Source organism: Oncorhynchus tshawytscha, linkage group LG08, assembly GCF_018296145.1.
Source record: "Oncorhynchus tshawytscha isolate Ot180627B linkage group LG08, Otsh_v2.0, whole genome shotgun sequence".
NCBI lineage: Eukaryota > Metazoa > Chordata > Actinopteri > Salmoniformes > Salmonidae > Oncorhynchus > Oncorhynchus tshawytscha.
The window spans coordinates 7848536-7871170 of NC_056436.1; the positions used below are offsets into that span (position 1 = coordinate 7848536).

A 22635-nucleotide genomic window follows, 5' to 3' on the forward strand; every position below is an offset into this window, starting at 1 on the left:
GTTAACGCCCTTTTAGTGTAAGAGCTGTGTGAAAAGACAGCCTGAAATGTCAGCTTGTTTTAGTGGGATGGAGTTTTGGCCTGCCTGGGTGACATCACCGGGCGGTGAATTAGGTAATAGACCAATAAGAAAGAGAGTTCCAAACCTCTCTGCCAATAACAGATAGTTTTCCATTTTCCCTTCCCCACTCAGACCACTCCCATAGTGAAATTGAGAAATTGCTCTTTGCTAATATTTGTTTCTTTTTGACCATTTGAATTAAAAACAAATCACAGTACGGTACTTGTTACCCAGAAATGATTTGACATGGAGATAAACATGTGTGCATTGGACCTTAAACATGTCACTTGGACCAATAGGAGCCGTAAACAAACACCCCAGTCTAGTTTGTCTGAAATATCCAGCGGGCCGTATCAGAAAACCACATTCACTAAGTTAACCTTTTCACTTTTACAACCTTTTCACTTTTAAAAGCTCTCAGTTATCTTATTATTCTTTCATTTAAAAAAAAAAAAAAATTAAACTTGGATTATGGGTTGTTGTGGTCGTTGAGTTAATTATACTATGCCATTTTCAAAATCTATCTTCTTAAAACATATGAAGTTATTGAAGAAAATGTAGGCCAGGTCAGCAGGTCAGCAGGTTAGCAGGCGAGCAGGTGAGAAGGTCAGCAGGTGAGCAGGTCAGCAGGTCAGCAGGTGAGCAGGGTAACTAATTGATCGTGCTTTGTGACATCCTCCCCTGTTTCCTGGTTCTCACAGACATAGACATAGAATCTATAGAACGGACCTCCCCATTCAAGTCAATAGGGTCAGAGGCTCCAAAACCCTTTCTATAGATTGTATTCTATGATTACAACCTCTATCATCAACATGTAAACACCACTGTTAGGGTTTGGCACCGCTGATGTCATAGCTCTACCCACCAATCAGGAGCTCTGTCAGCTATGAAGTCATCAGCAGACATTTCAGTAAACGTGTCGAAGATGACATTGACTGGAACAATATGTCGTCATTATCAACTACAACAACATAGGATTGTGAAATATATACCGGGGGGATCTAACACATTTTGGATGAGTAATAAGATGTGACTGATGATCCAGATTATTAAAACCAAACAGGGCTTTGGTTTGGTTCACTGAGAGCTGGGGCTCTGTAGTGGGTGATGGCGGATATACATGTGACCCTCTAGAGCCAAGATGGCACTTGTTTGCTGCAGTTTCCCCATCTCTCAGTTAGTTACTACACCCCTCTGTGAATCTGTGCCTGTGGAGACACAAAATGTCTTGAGGAAGGGAACACATATACGCTATGAACACTGAGTTATACTGTATGGGGTTGGCTGGGGTAAGTATTGAAAAGGATGAGGCCACGTTTGTCCAGAGGGCAGTGTAGGGACTGTAGTCTAGTATAGACCAGTGCTTCTCAAACCCGTGTAAATGAAAAATGGGGTCATCCGACGAGGGTCTGGAAAATGGAACAGCCATCATCGGTGAGTCCTCGACCCGCTCAAACTCCCGGCGTACTGATCCTAGTAGTTACAGAACAGGATGAGGCCCAGGGACAGGGTGTGACCCAAAGGTCATAGGATTTCAGGAACATTTGTCTGGGACAGCAAAAAAAAATGTTGTGTATTTTTATTTTTTTTGCATTTACCTTATTACAACCATTCATGTTTACAGCACCTATAGCTCTTGTCCAGGGCGTTACGTGTGTGCGGCTTGCTGATGGTGAGCCTTCAAGTTGCTTGGACGCTCTGGACCAGAGCTAATGACATCCGGTTTGTAGTAATGGATACAGTCACATATCGGGATATTATTTTGTTGTTGACAATATTGCAATATAATTCTTGTTGGCTGTACCAACATGTATCCTTCATAGCTTGTTCTCCATCTCCTGTTTAAACAAATTCATTTTCAGCACATTTTCTCCCCCATGACTGATCAAAACTTGTTTTCATATCGTATCGGCACCTAAGTATTGTGACAATATCGTATCGTGAGGTCCCTGGCAATTCCCAGGCTTACTGGTTAGGACCGAGGACTACCCAGGTCTTCCATTGACTTCTCTCAGCAGTGTTTGAAAAATGCCAGTTTAGAGCATTGATAAGTCTTCCTTACGGAGAGACAAGAGTTGCTGCAGCACATCATCAGTAGTGACTTTATAAAACACTGTTGTAGAAAAATGTAATGGCACCTAGGTGGGAGGGTTGGTAGAGCAGGGAGGGGAGGAGAAGGTTTAGGAGAAGGGATTAGGAGAGGGTAGAAAAGGCTAATGACGTTCTAAGGGCGAGGGGTCAGGGGTCAGGGTGCCCATGTGGAGTATTGACCGGAGTCCCTAGTTGGCGGTGTCTACTTGATGTTCTTGAGCAAGGAGGTGCGAGCATTCACCACGGCCTTGAAAGCATCCTCGCTGCCCGGGGCAACGCACTTATCCGGATGGAGCAGCACAGCCAACTTCCTGTATGCCTTTGTTAACCTCCTCCCTGGAAACACAAACAGGAACCAACGTTAGACCAAGAGGAAGGCGCTGTTGAAGCCGCCGTGTGTGTGTGGAAGAAGTTGATTGTCAGGTGGACGGAGTAATGAGATTCTCCACTGTCTCCTAATCCCCTCACTAAATCCAAGTCCCCAATCCCCTCCACACACACACACACACACACAGCTGCCTCATATCAGGGAAGATAGAAATTACCCGGAGAAGTCTGTTTTTTTGGAGAGAGCGAGAGAGAGTAGGGAGAGAAAGAGAGTGAGAGAGAAACTATCTGTTGATAAGCAACTGCTTGCTAAGGTTAAGTTTAGGGTTAGGGCTAGGGTAAGGGTTAAGTTTAGGTTTAGAATAAGGGTTAGGGCTAGGGTAAGGGTTAAGTTTAGGTTTAGAATAAGGGTTAGGGCTAGGGTAAGGGTTAAGTTTAGGTTTAGGGCTAGGGTAAGGGTTAAGTTTTAGGGCTAGGGTAAGGGTTAAGTTTTAGGGCTAGGGTTAAGTTTAGGTTTAGGGCTAGGGTAAGGGTTAAGTTTAGGTTTAGGGCTAGGGTTAAGTTTTAGGGCTAGGGTAAGGGTTAAGTTTTAGGGCTAGGGTAAGGGTTAAGTTTTAGGGTTAGGGCTAAGGGTTAAGTTTTAGGGCTAGGGTAAGGGTTAAGTTTAGGGTTAGGGCTAGGGTAGGGTTAAGTTTTAGGGCTAGGGTAAGGGTTAGTTTAGGTTTAGAATAAGGGTTAGGGCTAGGGTAAGGGTTAGTTTAGGTTTAGAATAAGGGTTAGGGCTAGGGTAAGGGTTAAGTTTAGGTTTAGGGCTAGGGTAAGGGTTAAGTTTTAGGGCTAGGGTAAGGGTTAAGTTTAGGTTTAGGGTTAGTTTTAGGGCTAGGTTAAGGGTTTAGGTTTAGGGAGGGTAAGGGGTTTTAGGGCTAGGGTAAGGGTTAAGTTTAGGTTTAGAATAAGGGTTAGGGCTAGGGTAAGGGTTAAGTTTTTAGGTAGGGTTAGTTTTAGGGCTAGGGTAAGGGTTAAGTTTAGGTTTAGGGCTAGGGTAAGGGTTAAGTTTAGGTTTAGAATAAGGGTTAGGGCTAGGGTAAGGGTTAAGTTTAGGTTTAGGGCTAGGGTAAGGGTTAAGTTTAGGTTTAGGGCTAGGGTAAGGGTTAAGTTTAGGTTTAGAATAAGGGTTAGGGCTAGTGTAAGGGTTAAGTTTTAGGGCTAGGGTAGGGTTAAGTTTTAGGTTTAGGGCTAGGGTAAGGGTTAAGTTTAGGTTTAGAATAAGGGTTAGGGCTAGGGTAAGGGTTAAGTTTAGGTTTAGGGCTAGGGTAAGGGTTAAGTTTTAGGGTTAGGGTAGGGTTAAGTTTTAGGGCTAGGGTTAAGTTTAGGTTTAAGTTTAGTTTAGGGTTAGGGCTAGGGTTAGTTTAGTTTTAGGGCTAGGGTAAGGGTTAAGTTTTTAGGTTTAGGGCTAGGGTAAGGGTTAAGTTTAGGTTTAGGTTAAGGGTTTAGGGCTAGGGTAAGGGTTAAGTTTAGGGTTTAGGGGTTTTAGGGCTAAGGGTTAAGTTTTAGGGCTAGGGTAAGGGTTAAGTTTAGGTTTAGAATAAGGGTTAGGGCTAGTGTAAGGGTTAAGTTTTAGGGCTAGGGTAAGGGTTAAGTTTAGGTTTAGGGCTAGGGTAAGGGTTAAGTTTAGGTTTAGAATAAGGGTTAGGTTTTAGGGTAAGGGTTAAGTTTAGGTTTAGGGCTAGGGTAAGGGTTAAGTTTTAGGGCTAGGGTTTTAAGGGTTAAGTTTTTTTAGGGCTAGGGTAAGGGTTAAGTTTTAGGGCTAGGGTAAGGGTTAGGGTTTAGGGCTAGGGTAAGGGTTAAGTTTAGGTTAGGGCTAGGGTAAGGGTTAAGTTTAGGGTTTAGGGTTTAGTTTAGGGTTAGGGCTAGGGTAAGGGTTAAGTTTAGGGTTTTAGGGCTAGGGTAAGGGTTAAGTTTTTAGGGCTAGGGTAAGGGTTAAGTTTAGGGTTAGGGCTAGGGTAAGGGTTAAGTTTAGTTTTAGGGCTAGGGTAAGGGTTAAGTTTAGGGTTAGGGCTAGGGTAAGGGTTAAGTTTAGGTTTAGGAAGGGTTAAGTTTTAGGGCTAGGGTAAGGGGTTTTAGGGCTAGGGTAAGGGTTAAGTTTTTAGGGTAAGGGGTTTTAGGGCTAGGGTAAGGGTTAAGTTTTAGGGCTAGGGTAAGGGTTAAGTTTTAGGGCTAGGGTAAGGGTTAAGTTTTAGGGCTAGGGTAAGGGTTAAGTTTAGGTTTAGGGCTAGGGTAAGGGTTAAGTTTAGGTTTAGAATAAGGGTTAGGGCTAGGGTAAGGGTTAAGTTTAGGTTTAGGGCTAGGGTAAGGGTTAAGTTTAGGTTTAGAATAAGGGTTAGGGCTAGGGTAAGGGTTAAGTTTAGGGTTAGGGCTAGGGTAAGGGTTAAGTTTTAGGGCTAGGGTAAGGGTTAAGTTTTAGGGCTAGGGTTACTAGGTTAAATGTTACTGATAGTCAGTCCATCTGTAGATGCTCTACAGACTATTCAAATAAAGTGTTCTCTCTTCTTTTGCCAACATGAACCTGTCATGTCAATAAACAAACACATTTAATTGAATTGAGTACAGATCAGATTGAGGAGGATGAATTGACAGAGTAGAGGATAGGATAGCGTGACTGAGTGTGGGCTGTTGGAGTGGGACTGCAAGATAACATGACAACAGGGTCTAATTGCAGTGATAGACAGGAAGGGGTTAAGAAGAGATGATCTGTCCTCCTCCTGATCTTCTTACCCCCTGACAGAGGCCCTGTTGTCATGACAACCTCTAGCCCCTAGACACTTATCTAAGAGTGATTGGACAAGTCATTGTGTCATTCTGAGTGATTGGACAGGTCATTGTGTCATTCTGGGTGATTGGACAAAACATTTGTGTCATTCTGTGTGAGTGGACAGGTCATTGTGTCATTCTGAGTGATTGGACAGGTCATTTGGTCATTCTGAGTGATTGGACAGGTCATTTGGTCATTCTGAGTGATTGGACAGGTCATTTGGTCATTCTGAGTGATTGGACAGGTCATTTGGTCATTCTGAGTGATTGGACAGGTCATTTGGTCATTCTGAGTGATTGAACATGTCATTGTGGTAATACAACCCAGTTGATCAGTTAATGTGGAGCTATTCAAAGTGTCTAGGGCACAGGGGTCAAACTCATTCCAAGTGTCTAGTGCACAGGGGTCAAACTCATTCCAAGTGTCTAGTGCACAGGGGTCAAACTCATTCCAAGTGTCTAGTGCACAGGGGTCAAACTCATTCCAAGTGTCTAGTGCACAGGGGTCAAACTCATTCCAAGTGTCTAGTGCACAGGGGTCAAACTCATTCCAAGTGTCTAGGGCACAGGGGTCAAACTCATTCCAAGTGTCTAGTGCACAGGGGTCAAACTCATTCCAAGTGTCTAGTGCACAGGGGTCAAACTCATTCCAAGTGTCTAGGGCACAGGGGTCAAACTCATTCCAAGTGTCTAGGGCATTCCAAGTGTCTAGGGCACAGGGGTCAAACTCCTTCCATGGATGGCTGAGTGTCTGCAGGTACTCACTCCTCCTTTGACTGATCAATTAATTATCCTCACCTGGTTGTCTGGGTCTTAATTGATTAGTTAGGAACTCCCCTCACCTGGTTGTCTGGGTCTAAATTGGTTAGTTAGGAACTCCCCTCACCTGGTTGTCTGGGTCTTAATTGGTTAGTTAGGAACTCCCCTCACCTGGTTGTCTGGGTCTTAATTGGTTAGTTAGGAACTCCCCTCACCTGGTTGTCTGGGTCTTAATTGGTTAGTTAGGAACTCCCCTCACCTGGTTGTCTGGGTCTTAATTGGTTAGTTAGAAACTCCCCTCACCTGGTTGTCTAGGTCACAATTGGTTAGTTAAGAATTCTCCTCACCTGGTCGTCTAGGTCTCAATTGGCCACAAATTTAAAGGAAATAACCGAAACCAGCAGAGACTCGGCCCTCCATGGAATGACGTAAGACACCCCTGGTGACCCCTGTTCTTACCACGTGGCTCCAGGTTTGACCCCCAGCATATCCCAGGAGTCCTTGCTGTTGCGTATGCGTCGGATGGTGTCGGCCTGCTCCTTGGTGAAGCCGACAGTGACCTCCGCAACCGGGCGCTTCCCACCATTCTCACACATGTCCGTTATCGAGGAGAAAAACGCCTGGAGAACACACACACACAAAGATCACTACAATCTATCATCTATCTACAGTATCTGTATACAGTTGAAGTCGGAAGTTTACATACACTTAGGTTGGAGTCATTAAAACTAGTGTACATACACTTAGGTTGGAGTCATTAAAACTAGTGTACATACACTTAGGTTGGAGTCATTAAAACTAGTGTACATACACTTAGGTTGGAGTCATTAAAACTAGTGTACATACACTTAGGTTGGAGTCATTAAAACTAGTGTACATACACTTAGGTTGGAGTCATTAAAACTAGTGTACATACACTTAGGTTGGAGTCATTAAAACTAGTGTACATACACTTAGGTTGAGTCATTAAAACTAGTGTACATACACTTAGGTTGGAGTCATTAAAACTAGTGTACATACACTTAGGTTGGAGTCATTAAAACAGTGTAAACACTAGTTGGAGTCATTAAAACAGTGTACATACACTTAGGTTGGAGTCATTTAGGTTGGAGTCATTAAAACTAAGTCATTAAAACTAGTGTACATACACTTAGGTTGGAGTCATTAAAACTAGTGTACATACACTTAGGTTGGAGTCATTAAAACTCGTTTTTCACTTCACAAATTTCTTGATAACAAACTATAGTTTTGGCAAGTCAGTTAGGACATCTACTTTGTGCATGACAAGTAATTTTTCCAACAATTGTTTACAGACAGATTATTTCACTGTATCACAATTCCAGTGGGTCAGAAGTTTACATACACTACGTTGACTGTGCCTTTAAACAGCTTGGAAATTCCAGAAAATGATGTCATGGCTTTAGAAGCTTCTGATAAGCTAATTGACATCATTTGAGTGAATTGGAGGTGTACCTGTGGAAGTATTTCAAGGCCTACCTTCAAACTCAGTGCCTCTTTGCTTGACATCATGGGAAAATAAAAAGCAATCAGCCAAGACCTCAGAAACAAAATTGTAGACCTCCACAAGTCTGGTTCATCCTTGGGAGCAATTTCCAAATGCCTGAAGGTACCACGCTCATCTGTACAAACAATAGTACGCAAGTATAAACACCATGGGACCATGCAGTCATCATACCGCTCAGAAAGGAGACGCGTTCTGTCTCCTAGAGATGAACTTACTGTGGTGCGAAAAGTGCAAATCAATTCCAGAACAACAGCGAAGGACCTAGTGAAGATGCTGGAGGAAACAGGTACAAAAGTATCTATATTCACAGTTAAACAAGTCCTATATCGACAACCTGAAAGGCCGCTCAGCAAGGAAGAAGCCACTGCTCCAAAACCGCCATGAAAAAGCCAGACTATGGTTTGCAACTGCACATGGGGACAAAGATCGTACTTTTTGGAGAAATGTCCTCTGGTCTGATGAAACAAAAATAGAACTGTTTGGCCATAATGACCATCGTTATGTTTGGAGGAAACAGGGGGAAGGCTTGCAAGTCGAAGAACATCATCCCAACTGTGAAGCACAGAGGTGACAGCATCATGTTGTGGGGGTGCTTTGCTGTAGGAGGGACTGGTGCACATCACAAAATAGATGGCATCATCAGAAAGGAAAATTATGTGGATATATTGAAGCAACATCTCAAGACATCAGTCAGGAAGTTAAAGCTTGGTGGCAAATGGGTCTTCCAAATGGACAATGAGCCCAAGCATACTTCCAAAGTTGTGTCAAAATGGCTTAAGGACAACAAAGTCAAGGTATTGGAGTGGCCATCACAAAGCCCTAACCTCAATCCTATAGACAATTTGTGGGCAGAACTTAAAAAGCGTGTGCGAGCAAGGAGGCCTACAAACCTGACTCAGTTACACCAGCTCTGTCAGGAGGAGAAAAAAACATTCACCCAACTTATTGTGGGAAGCTTGTGGATGGCTTCCCGAAACATTTGACCCAAGTTAAACAATTTAAAGGCAATGCTACCAAATACTAATTGAGTGTATGTAAACTTCTGACCCACGGGGAATGTGATAAAAGAAATAAAAGCTGAAATAAATAATTAATTATCTCTACTATTATTCTGACATTTCACATTCTTAAAATAAAGTGGTGATCCTAACTGACCTAAAACAGGGAATTTGTACCAGGATTAAATGTTAGGAATTGTGAAAAACTGAGTTTAAATGTATTTGGCTAAGGTGTATGTAAACATCCGACTTCAACTGTATCAATCTACAGTATCTATCATCTATCATCTACCCACAGTCTCTATCATCTATCATCTACCAACAGTATCTATCATCAAATCAAATTTATTTATATAGCCCTTCGTACGTCAGCTGATATCTCAAAGTGCTGTACAGAAACCCAGCCTTAAACCCCAAACAGCAAGCAATGCAGGTGTAGAAGCACGGTGGCTAGGAAAAACTCCCTAGAAAGGCCAAAACCTAGGAAGAAACCTAGAGAGGAACCAGGCTATGTGGGGTGGCCAGTCCTCTTCTGGCTGTGCCGAGTGGAGATTATAACAGAACATGGCCAAGATGTTCAAATGTTCATAAATGACCAGCATGGTCGTATAATAATAAGGCAGAACAGTTGAAACTGGAGCAGCAGCACGGTCAGGTGGACTGGGGACAGCAAGGAGTCATCATGTTAGGTAGTCCTGGGGCATGGTCCTAGGGCTCAGGTCAGTTGAAACTGGAGCAGCAGCACGGTCAGGTGGACTGGGGACAGCAAGGAGTCATCATGTCAGGTAGTCCTGGGGCATGGTCCTAGGGCTCAGGTCCTCCGAGAGAGAGAAAGAAAGAGAGAAGGAGAGAATTAGAGAACGCACACTTAGATTCACACAGGACACCGAATAGGACAGGAGAAGTACTCCAGATATAACAAACTGACCTTAGCCCCCTGACACATAAACTACTGCAGCATAAATACTGGAGGCTGAGACAGGAGGGGTCAGGAGACACTGTGGCCCCGTCCAAGGACACCCCCGGACAGGGCCAAACAGGAAGGATATAACCCCACCCACTTTGCCAAAGCACAGCCCCACACCACTAGAGGGATATCTTCAACCACCAACTTACCATCCTGAGACAAGGCTGATCTATCATAATTTATGTGCATCTTTCCCTATTAAGATGATTCGATATGTATCTAAATAAATGGACTCTGATCCGATACAGGAACGATATGTTTTAGTTTGAAATTATTCGGTTTGATTAGAGAACAAATCGATGGGATGCGATACGATTCGATGCACTAACATTTGTTGCAAAAAACATTTACATTCTAAATTGAAGTCTGAATTTGATGGATCTTATGAGCTGGGCCTCTCTGAGATGGGCCTCTCTGTATGTGTGAATGATGCCTATGTATGTACTATGTAGTTCCCTGATCTGAGCCATAAAGGAGACTAGACATCTACCACCATCAGAATAGAGCCATAAAGCAGACTAGACAACTACCACCCCACTATCACTATCAGATTAGAGACATAAAAGACATCTACCACTATCAGATTAGAGCCATAAAGGAGACATCTACAACCCCACTACCACTATCAGATTAGAGACATAAAGGAGAAATCTACCACTATCAGATTAGAGCCATAAAGGAGACTAGACATCTACCACTATCAGATTAGAGCCATGAATGAGAATAGACATCTACTACCCCACTCCCACTATCACATTAGAGGCATAAAGGAGACTAGACATCTACCACCAAACTACCACTATCAGATTAGAGCCATAAAGGAAACATCTAACCACCCCACTACCAATATCAGATTAGAGACATAAAGGAGACTAGACATCTACCACCCCATTACCACTATCAGATTAGAGCCATAAAGGAGTCTTCTACCACCCCACTACCAGATTAGAGACATAAAGGAGACATCTACCACCTCACTACCACTATCAGATTAGAGCCATAAATGAGAATAGACATCTACCACCCCATTACCACTATCAGATTAGAGGCATACAGGAGACTAGACATCTTCCACCCCACTACCATTATCAGATTAGAGCCATAAAGGAGACATCTACCACCCCACTACCACTATCATATTCGAGCCATATAGGAGACATCTACCACCCCACTACCACTATCAGATTAGAGCCATAAAGGGGACATCTACCACTATCAGATTAGAGCCATAGAGGCTAGACATCTACCACCCCACTACCACTATCAGAATAGAGCCATAAAGGAGTATTCTACCACCCCACTACCACTATCATATTAGAGCCATAAAGGGGACTAGACATCTACAACCCCACTACCACTATCAGATTAGAACCATAAAGGAGATTAGACATCTACCACTATCAGATTAGAGCCATAAAGGAGGCTAGACATCTACAACCCCACTACCACTATCAGATTAGTGCCATAAAGGAGGCTAGACATCTACAACCTCACTACCACTATCAGATCAGAACCATAAAGGATAAATCTACCACCCCACTACCACTATCAGATTAGAGCCATAAAGGAAAAATCTAACCACCCCACTACCACTATCAGATTAGAGCCATAAAGGAAACATCTAACCACCCCACTACCAATATCAGATTAGAGACATAAAGGAGACTAGACATCTACCACCCCATTACCACTATCAGATTAGAGCCATAAAGGAGCCTAGACATCTACCACTGTCAGATTAGAGCCATAAAGGAGGCTAGACATCTACCACTATCAGATTAGAGCCATAAAGGAGTCTTCTACCACCCCACTACCACTATCATATTAGAGCCATAAAGGAGGCTAGACATCTACAACCCCACTACCACAATCAGATTAGAGCCATAAAGGAGACTAGACATCTACCACTATCAGATTAGAGCCATAAAGGGGACTAGACATCTACAACCCCACTACCACTATCAGATTAGAGCCATAAAGGAGACTAGACATCTACCACCCTACTACCACTATCAGATCCGAACCATGAAGGAGACTATACATCTACCACTATCAGATTAGAGCCATAAAGGAGGCTAGACATCTACAACCCCACTACCACTATCAGATTAGAGCCATAGAGGCTAGACATCTACCACCCCACTACCACTATCAGATCAGAACCATAAAGGATAAATCTACCACCCCACTACCACTATCAGATTAGAGCCATAAAGTAGACTAGACATCTACCACTATCAGATTAGAGCCATAAAGGGGACATCTACCACTATCAGATTAGAGCCATAAAGGAGACATCTACCACCACACTACCACTATCAGATTAGAGCCATAAAGTAGACTAGACATCTACCACCCCACTACCACTATCAGATTAGAGCCATAAAGGGGACATCTACCACTATCAGATTAGAGCCATAAAGGAGTCTTCTACCACCCCACTACCACTATCAGATCAGAACCATAAAGGAGACTAGACATCTACCACTATCAGATTAGAGCCATAAAGCAGGCTAGACATCTCCCACCCCACTACCACTATCAGATTAGAACCATAAAGGAGAGATCTACCACCCCAATATATTGTATAATACAGTATATTGCCCCATTCAGCAGCCAACTTGTATTCCTGGTAAAAACACACATTTTCAACAGCGCATAGATAACAATAACCTAGAAAATGACATAGGTTGTCACTCAACTAATGAAGCCATTTTAGCATTTGAATGCTGAAGGTGCCACATATGTGCAAGATCAGGGACAGGCTGTCTGGCACACAAAGCTGGGCACAGTGCTCAGTTTGACCAGGCTACAAATATTACTGGGGTTGTTCAGCATGCAAAATTACTTGTCGATCAATGACTGTCAACACAGTTACATGCAGTTAGACACTGATGGAGCGAGGGCTGATGGAGAGAGGGCTGATGGAGCGAGGGCTGATGGAGAGAGGGCTGAAGGAGAGAGGGCTGAGGGAGAGAGGGCTGAGGGAGAGAGGGCTGAGGGAGAGAGGGCTGAGGGAGAGAGGGCTGAGGAGAGAGGGCTGAGGAGAGAGGGCTGAGGGAGAGAGGGCTGAGGGAGAGAGGGCTGAAGGAGAGAGGGCTGAGGGAGAGAGGGCTGACGGAGCGAGGGCTGAGGGAGAGAGGGCTGAGGGAGAGAGGGCTGAGGGAGAGAGGGCTGAGGAGAGAGGGCTGAAGGAGAGAGGGCTGAGGGAGAGAGGGCTGAAGGAGAGAGGGCTGAAGGAGAGAGGGCTGAGGGAGAGAGGGCTGAGGGAGAGAGGGCTGAGGGGAGAGAGGGCTGACAGAGCGAGGGCTGACAGAGCGAGGGCTGAGGGAGATAGGGCTGAGGGAGAGAGGGCTGAAGGAGAGAGGGCTGACAGAGCGAGGGCTGAGGGAGAGCCCTCAACGCATCAGTTGATGAGAGGAAGGTATAAAGAATGTAAAATTAACGGAGATTCGTAATATTTGAATCGATTTTTCTGACCGATGCATGCTACATTTAGATGGGTTATGGGTCCGCAGACCGATGCACTTTTATCTTAGACATTTGAATAGGGAAAACATATCGGTGATTCGTTATCCATCCATCTATGAGGTAACCAGCTGTGTGTGTGTGTGTGTGTGTGTGTGTGTACATACCTGAAACATCTCACTGATGCCCTCACCGCTCTGTGCTGACGTCTACAAGGAGTGGAACCCTCTAGACTCTGCCCATAGCCTGCCCACTCCCTCGTCTACTACACAACGCTTAATCAGATCCACCTGGCGGGCACACACACACACACACACACACACACACGTTTTTTAAATGAACCTTGTTATTGATTATTGCATTGTTGGGTTTTGAGTTTGCAAGAAAGGCATTTCACTGTACTCCTGCATGTGACATTAAAACTTGAAAAACACACACACACCTTGTTGGCACACACAACGAAGACGATGCTCTCCCTGTTAACCATGGAACCCATCTCCTGTTTTATCTCCCCCAGCCAGCTGTCCAACGCATCAAAACTGTCCCTCAGACCTACATCATACACCAACACCACCCCCTGGCTGTCCTTATAGAACTCATTACGAACCTGCAGAGACAAAAAGAGAGAGAGAGAGAGAGAGAGAGAGAGAGAGAGAGAGAGAAAGAGAGAGACAGGGGGAGAGAGACAGGGGGAGAGACAGAGAGAGGGAGAGAGAGACAGAGAGAGAGAGGAGACAGAGAGAGAGACAGAGGGAGACAGACAGAGACAGACAGACAGACAGAGGAGACAGACAGAGACAGACAGACAGACAGAAAGACAGAGAAAGACAGACAGAGAGAAAGACACAGAAAGACAAAGACAGAGACAGAGAGAGACAGAGAAAGACAGACAGAGACAGAGAGAAAGACAGACAGAGAGAGAGACAGACAGAGAGAGAGAGACAGAGAGAGAGAGAGACAGAGAGAGCGACAGAGACAGACAGAGAGAGACTAAAAACATTTGTGACCTGTTGCCTGTTAAAAGGGTAACAGTGGGACATAAACACCATTGTAAATACAACCTATATTTATTTATTTCCCCTTTTGCCACAGACTAAACATTGTGCAACAGAATCTGCGTAATGAGGGTTAAGTGCGGATTCTGTTGCAAAATGTTAGGTGTTAACAGAAACCGACAGAGTTTTTTCCAAACGGGATTATATCTACATTTGAGTCATTTAACAGATGCTCTTATCCAGAGTGACTTACAGCAACAATTCGGCTTAGTGCTTTGCTCAAGGACACCTCGACAGATTCTTCTTCTAGTCGGCTTGGGGGTTCGAACCGGTGACCTTTCATTTACCTGCCGCTCTCTTTTCTATTTGACAAATGCAGGATCCTTTTCCTGTTTCATTCTGTTTGGTTCTTAAACGGTAACCGGTTTCCATAATGAATACACACCCCTGTTGTTCCTGTGAAGCAATTCATTATTACACCAGTAAGAGGTGCTGTTGTTACACAAATCACCATGGAGTCAAACACAGTAGTGAATCTCGTGTTTTCAGTCAGTATTGAAACAGCAGCAAATCCACAGTAAACACACAGACAGCATGTCTGGACATGAAAGTGTAGATGTTTTTCTGGTCAGACGTGTGTAAAAGTATGTTCCAGTATGTTAGAAGGTGATTCATGTTTTATGTGCCACTACTTTAGCCAGGTCTCTCTTGAAAAATAGATTTGTAATCTAACCTGATAAAATAAAAAAGGTCAGATAAATCAAATGTATTTTTTATTTAACTAGGCAAGTCAGTTAAGGTCAAATTCTTATTCACAATGATGGCCTACCCCGGCCAAACCCTAACCCGGACGACACTGGGGCAATTGTGCGCCGCACTATGGGACTCTCAATCACGGCCAGTAAAATACAGTCTGGAATCGAACCAGGGTCTGTAGTGACACCGAGATGCAGTTCCTTAGACCACTGCGCCACTCGGGAGCCCATAAGGTGGTAAGGCAGTAAGGTACTCACTGACCTCATAGAAGATCAATTAGGTACTCACTGAGTTCATAGAAGATCAATAAGGCAATAAGGTACTCACTGACCTCATAGAAGATCAATAAGGTACTCACTGACTTCATAGAAGATCAATAAGGTACTCACTGACCTCATAGAAGATCAAATAAGGTAGTAAGGTACTCACTGACCTCATAGAAAATCAATAAGGTACTCACTGACCTCATAGAAGATCAATAAGGCAATAAGGTACTCACTGACCGCATAGAAGATCATTAAGGTACTCACTGACCGCATAGAAGATCATTAAGGTACTCACTGACTTCATAGAAGATCAATAAGGTACTCACTGACCTCATAGAAGATCAATAAGGTACTCACTGACCTCATAGAAGATCAATAAGGTACTCACTGACCTCATAGAAGATCAATAAGGTAGTAAGGTACTCACTGACCTCATAGAAGATCAATAAGGTACTCACTGACTTCATAGAAGATCAAATAAGGTAGTAAGGTACTCACTGACCTCATAGAAGATCAATAAGGTACTCACTGACCTCATAGAAGATCAATAAGGTACTCACTGACCTCATAGAAGATCAATAAGGTACTCACTGACCTCATAGAAGAAGGGGTGTCCTGCCATGTCAAAGATGTTCACTTTGATCTCTCGGTCTCGCACCTGGACTCTAATGGAGAAAAAAACAAACACCCAATCAGTCACACAGACTTCAGTAGTCTCTACAGCAGTGGTTCTCAACAAGGGGAACTAGTAAGCTTACTGGTAAAATGTACACAACAGGGGTACTTCATGCAGAGCAGGGATTTCGTTAATTTTTCATTTACACAATTATTATTGCATTCCCAGTGTTGATCAAAGCTCAGAACGCTTATAGTCTTGTTCTGAGTTCTAAACACGGCTGCCTCTTAGCGAACAAGTAGAATCATAAACAGTTGCTTGTTCGTTATGTTTGCCTGCCTCCTCCTGACAGCAATGGAACTGAGCTGATGATAGAAATAAACTTGAGTTTGCAAAACAGTAAGAACACCTTCCTAATATTGAGTTGCAGAACAGCCTCAGTTCGTCAGGTCATGAACTCTGCAAGGTGTCGAAAGCGTTCCACAGGGATGCTGGCCCATGTTGACTCCAATGCTTCCCACAGTTGTGTCAAGTTGTCTGGATGTCCTTTGGGTGGTGGACCGTTCCTGATACACACGGGAAACTGTTGAGCGTGAAAAACACAACAGCGTTCCAGTTCTTGTCACCAACCGGTGCTCCCCTGGCACCTACTACCATACCCTGTTCAAAGGCACTTAAATATGTTGTCTTGTCCATTCGCCCTCTGAGTGATACACAGACACAATCCATGTCTCAATTGTCTCAAAGTTTTAAAATCCTTCTTTAACCCGTCTCCTCCCTCTTCATCTACATGTCTCCTCCCACTTCATCTACACTGATTGAAGTGGATTTAACCTGTCTCCTCCCCTTCATCTACACTGATTGAAGTGGATTTAACCTGTCTCCTCCCCTTCATCTACACTGATTGAAGTGGATTTAACCTGTCTCCTCCCACTTCATCTACACTGATTGAAGTGGATTTAACCTGTCTCCTCCCCTTCATCTACACTGATTGAAGTGGATTTAACCTGTCTCCTCCCCTTCATCTACACTGATTGAAGTGGATTTTTAAACAGGTGACATGAATAAGGGATCATATCTTTCACCTGGATTCACCTGGTCAGTCTATGTCATGGAAAGAGCAGGTGTTCCTAATGTTCCTAATGTTTTCATAAACTCAGTATATGCCTCTTACTGCAACAACATGTGTCATCATTAGGAGACAACTTACTTGGTGACCCCATAGTCAATCCCTGTGGTGGCCAGATACTTGGGCACAAACCTCTTCTCACAGTATCACTTGATGATGCAGCTCTGTAATGAGGAAAAAGTAGTAGAAGTAACAAATATAATATATATAGGAGCACATTACACGTGGAAACTATATGTCATTCTATGCATCGATTGCCGTGTAGGCATGGGTGATCAGTGGTCGTGACGGTATTGATGCATTCTGCGATAGGCTACCCTAGCTGGCTGGCATGCTTTAGACGGGGACATCATCTCATTGTTGAATATTGACTTCAATGATTTACATGCATCTGTTCAGTGGAGGCTTTTGCTCCAATTGTGAAATGTGTAGTTGGTGGTTGAAGATATCCCTCTAGTGGTGTGGGGGCTGTGCTTTGGCAAAGTGGGTGGGGTTATATCCTTCCTGTTTGGCCCTGTCCAGGGGTGTCCTCGGATGGGTCCACAGTGTCTCCTGACCCCTCCTGTCTCAGCCTCCAGTATTTATGCTGCAGTAGTTTATGTGTCGGGGGGGCTAGGGTCAGTTTGTTATATCTGGAGTACTTTGTCCTATTCGGTGTCCTGTGTGAATCTAAGTGTGCGTTCTCTAATTCTCTCTTCTTCTCTCTCTCTCTCTCTCTCTCGGAGGACCTGAGCCCTAGGACCATGCCCCAGGACTACCTGACATGATGACTCCTTGCTGTCCCCAGTCCACCTGACCGTGCTGCTGCTCCAGTTTCAACTGACCTGAGCCCTAGGACCATGCCCCAGGATTACCTGACATGATGACTCCTTGCTGCCCCAGTCCACCTGGCCGTGCTGCTGCTCCAGTTTCAACTGTTCTGCCTTCTTATTATTCGAACATGCTGGTCATTTATGAACATTTGAACATCTTGGCCATGTTCTGTTGTAATCTCCACCCGGCACAGCCAGAAGAGGACTGGCCACCCCACATAGCCTGGTTCCTATCTAGGTTTCTTCCTAGGTTTTGGCCTTTCTAGGGAGTTTTTCCTAGCCACCGTGCTTCTACACCTGCATTGCTTGCTGTTTGGGGTTTTAGGCTGGGTTTCTGTACAGCACTTTGAGATATCAGCTGATGTACGAAGGGCTATATAAATACATTTGATTTGATTTGTAGAATGTGGTCCAAATTCATCAATCACATCCATCTTCTTCCACTGCCAGCCACTGGGCTTATCATATTTGGTGATGAGTGGAAATGCCAACAGGATGCTTCAGATGTATACATCTGGTAAAAACATCTGTCTCATTGTTCTATCTGTGACATAACAAAGTAGCAAAGATCCTGATAATCAGGGGATTGGAACTGGTTCAAGGAACAGAACCGAAAAAACGTGAAACGAAAGTGATCTATACTGTTCAGGAACAGAACCGTTGTTTTAAAAGCATGGGAACTGGGTTAATAACGTTATTTCATTCCCCACATTTATCCCAATCCCACAAAAAAAACGCTGAAAAAAAGCACCTATGCAAAGCCCCTCCCTCTGTCAATCAGAACCTTCTTCCAGCTGTCTGTCTGTCTGTCTGTCTGTCTGTCTGTCTGTCTGTCTGCCAACCTGTCTGTCAGCTGAACATCTTGGCCAGTGTGTGTGTAGGCTACCTGTCTCACCATTCTTATTATACCTGTGTGGTCTCCTCTCATATGTTTCACAGCTTCTATGGCCTTGAGAAAGTATCTCCCAGAGCCACACCCTATAGATCAACACTGCGAGGTGTGGCTTAAAGTGACCACACCCCCGAGTAAGGTACAGAGGTAGGGTACTGTCTTTACTCCCATGCTAAATTGCCTACTTTACTCATAACCTGCCAACTAGGGATGCACGATATATCGGTGAACATATCGGAATCGGATGATATTAGCTAAAAATGCCAATATCGGTATCGGCCCGATGTGTTGTTTAACACCGATGTGCAAAACCGATGTCAACGCTCATGTGCATACCTTTTATAACGTACATGATGTAATGACGACGCGTAACATTTTGCGCTACACAGTATTCCTAACCTAGCCCACAATGTCCCACAATGTCTGTGTGGATCGAGCAGTCAACAAGTCAAGCAGTCATTTGAAAAGACTCAAAAGAAATCCAATAAAGCCAATAAAGCTATTTTTCCAGATGTTGCCCTACTGAAGTTACACAGTAATAGGGTCACTGCTATTAGCTTCACGACATACTATGGAAAGCAGTTTTGGTTTTGCGTGTCAAAAAATATACAGTAGTCAAAGCTGTACAAAAAAGTCTGCAAACAAGCAAACACCGGACACGAACAATGTGTTTACAATACCGCGTTGGTAATAAAGAATTATTTGTTCGACCGCAACTTCTGGGGTTGCTAGCTTTAGCTTGATACCTAGCTAGCATCAATACAACCAGCCTGAAAACAATGACCGGTAGAAACTGCAGTCAATTTTCATTATTCTTAATAATGATTTAGGAATCCTTGTGAGTAAGTATTAGCTAGGTTGCCACTTGTTGTTTGCCTATTGAAATTGAACTTCAGTTCATGAAAATAAATAAATAAAATTTAAATGTATTTGTCACGTGCGCTGAATACAACAGTGAAATGCTTACAGGCTCTGACCAATAGAAAGGTATTTGGTGAACAATAGCCAAGTAAAGAAATAAAACAACAGTAAAAAGACAGGCTATATACAGTAGAGGCTATACAAGTATTGAGGCTACATGTTAGACAGGATGATTGAGGAAGTATGTACATGTAGGTATGGTTAAAGTGACTATGCATACAGTGGGGCAAAAAAGTACAAGCCAATAACGCAATAAACAAGTCAATGACACAGTAGAAAAAATAGTCTATAGTCTATATACAGTGGGGCAAAAAAGTATTTAGTCAGCCACCAATTGTGCAAGTTCTCCCACTTAAAAAGATGAGAGGGGCCTGTAATGTTCATCATAGGTACACTTCAACTATGACAGACAAAATTAGAAAAAAAATCCTGAAAATCACATTGTAGGATTTTTAATGAATTTATTTGCAAATGATGGTGGAAAAAGAGTATTAAGTATTAATAAGTAAGTACAGTGCCCCACTGTATATGATGAACAGAGAGTAGCAGTAGCGTAAAAAGAGGGGTTGGCGGGTGGTGGGACACAATGCAGATAGCCCGGTTAGCCAATGTGCGGGAGCACTGGTTGGTCGGCCCAATTGAGGTAGTATGTACATGAATGTATAGTTAAAGTGACTATGCATAGATGATAAACAGAGAGTAGCAGCAACATAAAAATAGCTAGCCATAGCTAACGTTATAAGCAGCCAGCTAGTTTCATCTGGCGATGCTCAACCGGACCGGGTTATGTGTTGTGAAGCTAGCCACAATAAGGATAAAGCACAATCGTGGAATTTGTGGTTTGCCTTCAAAATATAAGTACCTCTTTGAAAGTGATGCAGAATATTACAATTGGTGGAATCATGCCATATTTAGACTAGATAATGTGAAACAAGGTTGGAATGTGAAGCAATGAAATCAGTCTACTCGGTGACACCCACAGAACACAACTGGTGAAGAGTTTACGCAGATATTAGCATTGTAGCTCTTATCGCAGGACTGTGACTGTGGGAAATCACCTCCCCAGTCAGCCTATTGTGTGTATTGACATTCATATTACACTGTACAGTTTTACCTAAGGATTGGGGATCAATGAAATGGGGTATCAGTCTACTCAACACCCAATATATTTTTCCCCCAACGTCATCCTCAGAGTTATCAGACTCCAAAACATCCACACAGTATTGTGTTTTCCTCAGGAATAGTGTTCAATACACATAGGTTGACAATAAATGTGGCTCAATTCAGAGTCCCGTAACACGATGCTACGATGAGATAAGAGCTACGATGCTAATGTTCTCTGGGTGTCACTGAGTAGACTGATACTCCATGTCATCGATCCACAGTCCATAGGTAAGGCTGTACAGTGAAATAAGGATGCACCCAATGCAACTCAGAGTCCCGTAATACGATGCTAATGTTCTCTGGGTGTCACTGAGTAGACTGATACCCCATGTCATCGATCCACAGTCCATAGGTAAGGCTGTACAGTGAAATAAGGATGCCCCCCAATGCAACTCAGAGTCCCGTAATACGATGCTAATGTTCTCTGGGTGTCACTGAGTAGACTGATACCCCATGTCATTGATCCACCATCCATAGGTAAGGCTGTGCAGTGAAATAAGGATGCCCCCCAATGCAACTCTAAAGTATAATACATCCAGTGTGATTTCAACAGATTTTTGTTAAGTTAACTAATTATTGTCTTTTGTTGATTTTATATAATGACATTTCAACCTCGTTTAGCACAATTCATTCAATTATGGCATAATTCTACTATTTGTATTCATTTGCATCACTGTCAATAACATACTTTTATTTTGAAGGCTAACCGCTAGTCCACTATTATGGCTAATCCTTATTGTGGCTAGCTTCACATAGATGGGTCCGACCACCACTCATCAAATAAGAACTGTCTTATAAATTAGGGTTATTTTAGATGATGACACCTAGCTAAATAGTTAGCTAGCTAACTATAACTACTGAAACAGATTGTGTCGTGTTGCTATGTTTTTGGGGAAGAACATAGTTTGTATCCATGAGCTAGCTAGCTTGTTTTATGACCAGCACTGTAGGTGAGCGAGACAACTTTACCAGCATCATAGCATACATATCGATGAATCGTTGTGACATATGAAATATGTCACAACTACATAAAAATAAAAAAAAAATGAACGTGTTAAATTATTATGTGAAGTGCAGTCATATTCCGGTCCTGATTGGTCAACAAGCTTATTTGACACGTTAATTGACATCATCTTTTTTCACACGCAAAGACCCAAACGGCGTTCCATTGAAATTCTGGTTGAGAATGAAACGACTGAACAACGAAACAGCACAGCAAGTAGGTGAAAGAAATAGGTTTTGATGATGTTTTACTGGTAATGGGGACATACGGAAATGCCAACAAAATAACTTTTTGGTCCGTGTGGTGTGTGTGTGTAACCTTTATTTAACTAGGCAAGTCAGCTAAGAACAAATTCTTATTTACAATGATGGCCTACCCCTTGCCAAACCCAATTGTGCGCTGTCCTATGGGACTCCCAATCACGGCCGGACACATCCTGGATTCGAACCAGGGACTGTAGTGACGTCTCTTGCAGTGAGATACAGTGCCTTAGGGCGCTGCGTCCATGTGTGTGTGTGTATAACTATTTAACTGTACTAGAAAGCTTTAAAGGCCTCAAAAAAATTAAATAATTGATTATCGTTATCGGTTTTGTTGGCAAGGAAAATATCGGATATCGGTATTGGATAAAAATGTCATATCGGTGCATCACTACCGACAACGGCTGTTTTATTTTGTTTTGATCATTCTATAAACATTTTAACATACTTCCATGTTGTTTTAATCAACAAACTACATAATTCCCCAAAACATTTATATTTTAAGTGTAAAAATGTTAGCATGAACAGATGTACATTCCATGCGACAGTCTGCTACGATTATCAGCCAAAGAGCCAATTCCAATGGACTTTCTTCAGCTAGCTAAGGTTAGCTAAACTAAGCTTTTATAGCTAAAATGACAAAAAGCTGTTTGGTGTACCGTTTTGTTTGAACAACAGGAGGAGGAAAGACTACCAACTTCAGTTTCATCAAGGGCCAGGTTAAACGAACCTCATGGTTTCAGACTATACGCCGCAATGATTGACATTCTAGTTATTTTGCAGATGCTCTTATCCAGAGAGACTTGCAGTATTAA

General features: G+C 43.1%; 1 pseudogene; it reads right to left on the bottom strand.

Moving 5' to 3' along the window:
- Positions 1–1949: 1949 nt before the first annotated feature.
- On the bottom strand, positions 1950–22555 carry LOC121846986 (annotated as a pseudogene).
- Between the last annotated feature and the right edge of the window lie 80 nt (positions 22556–22635).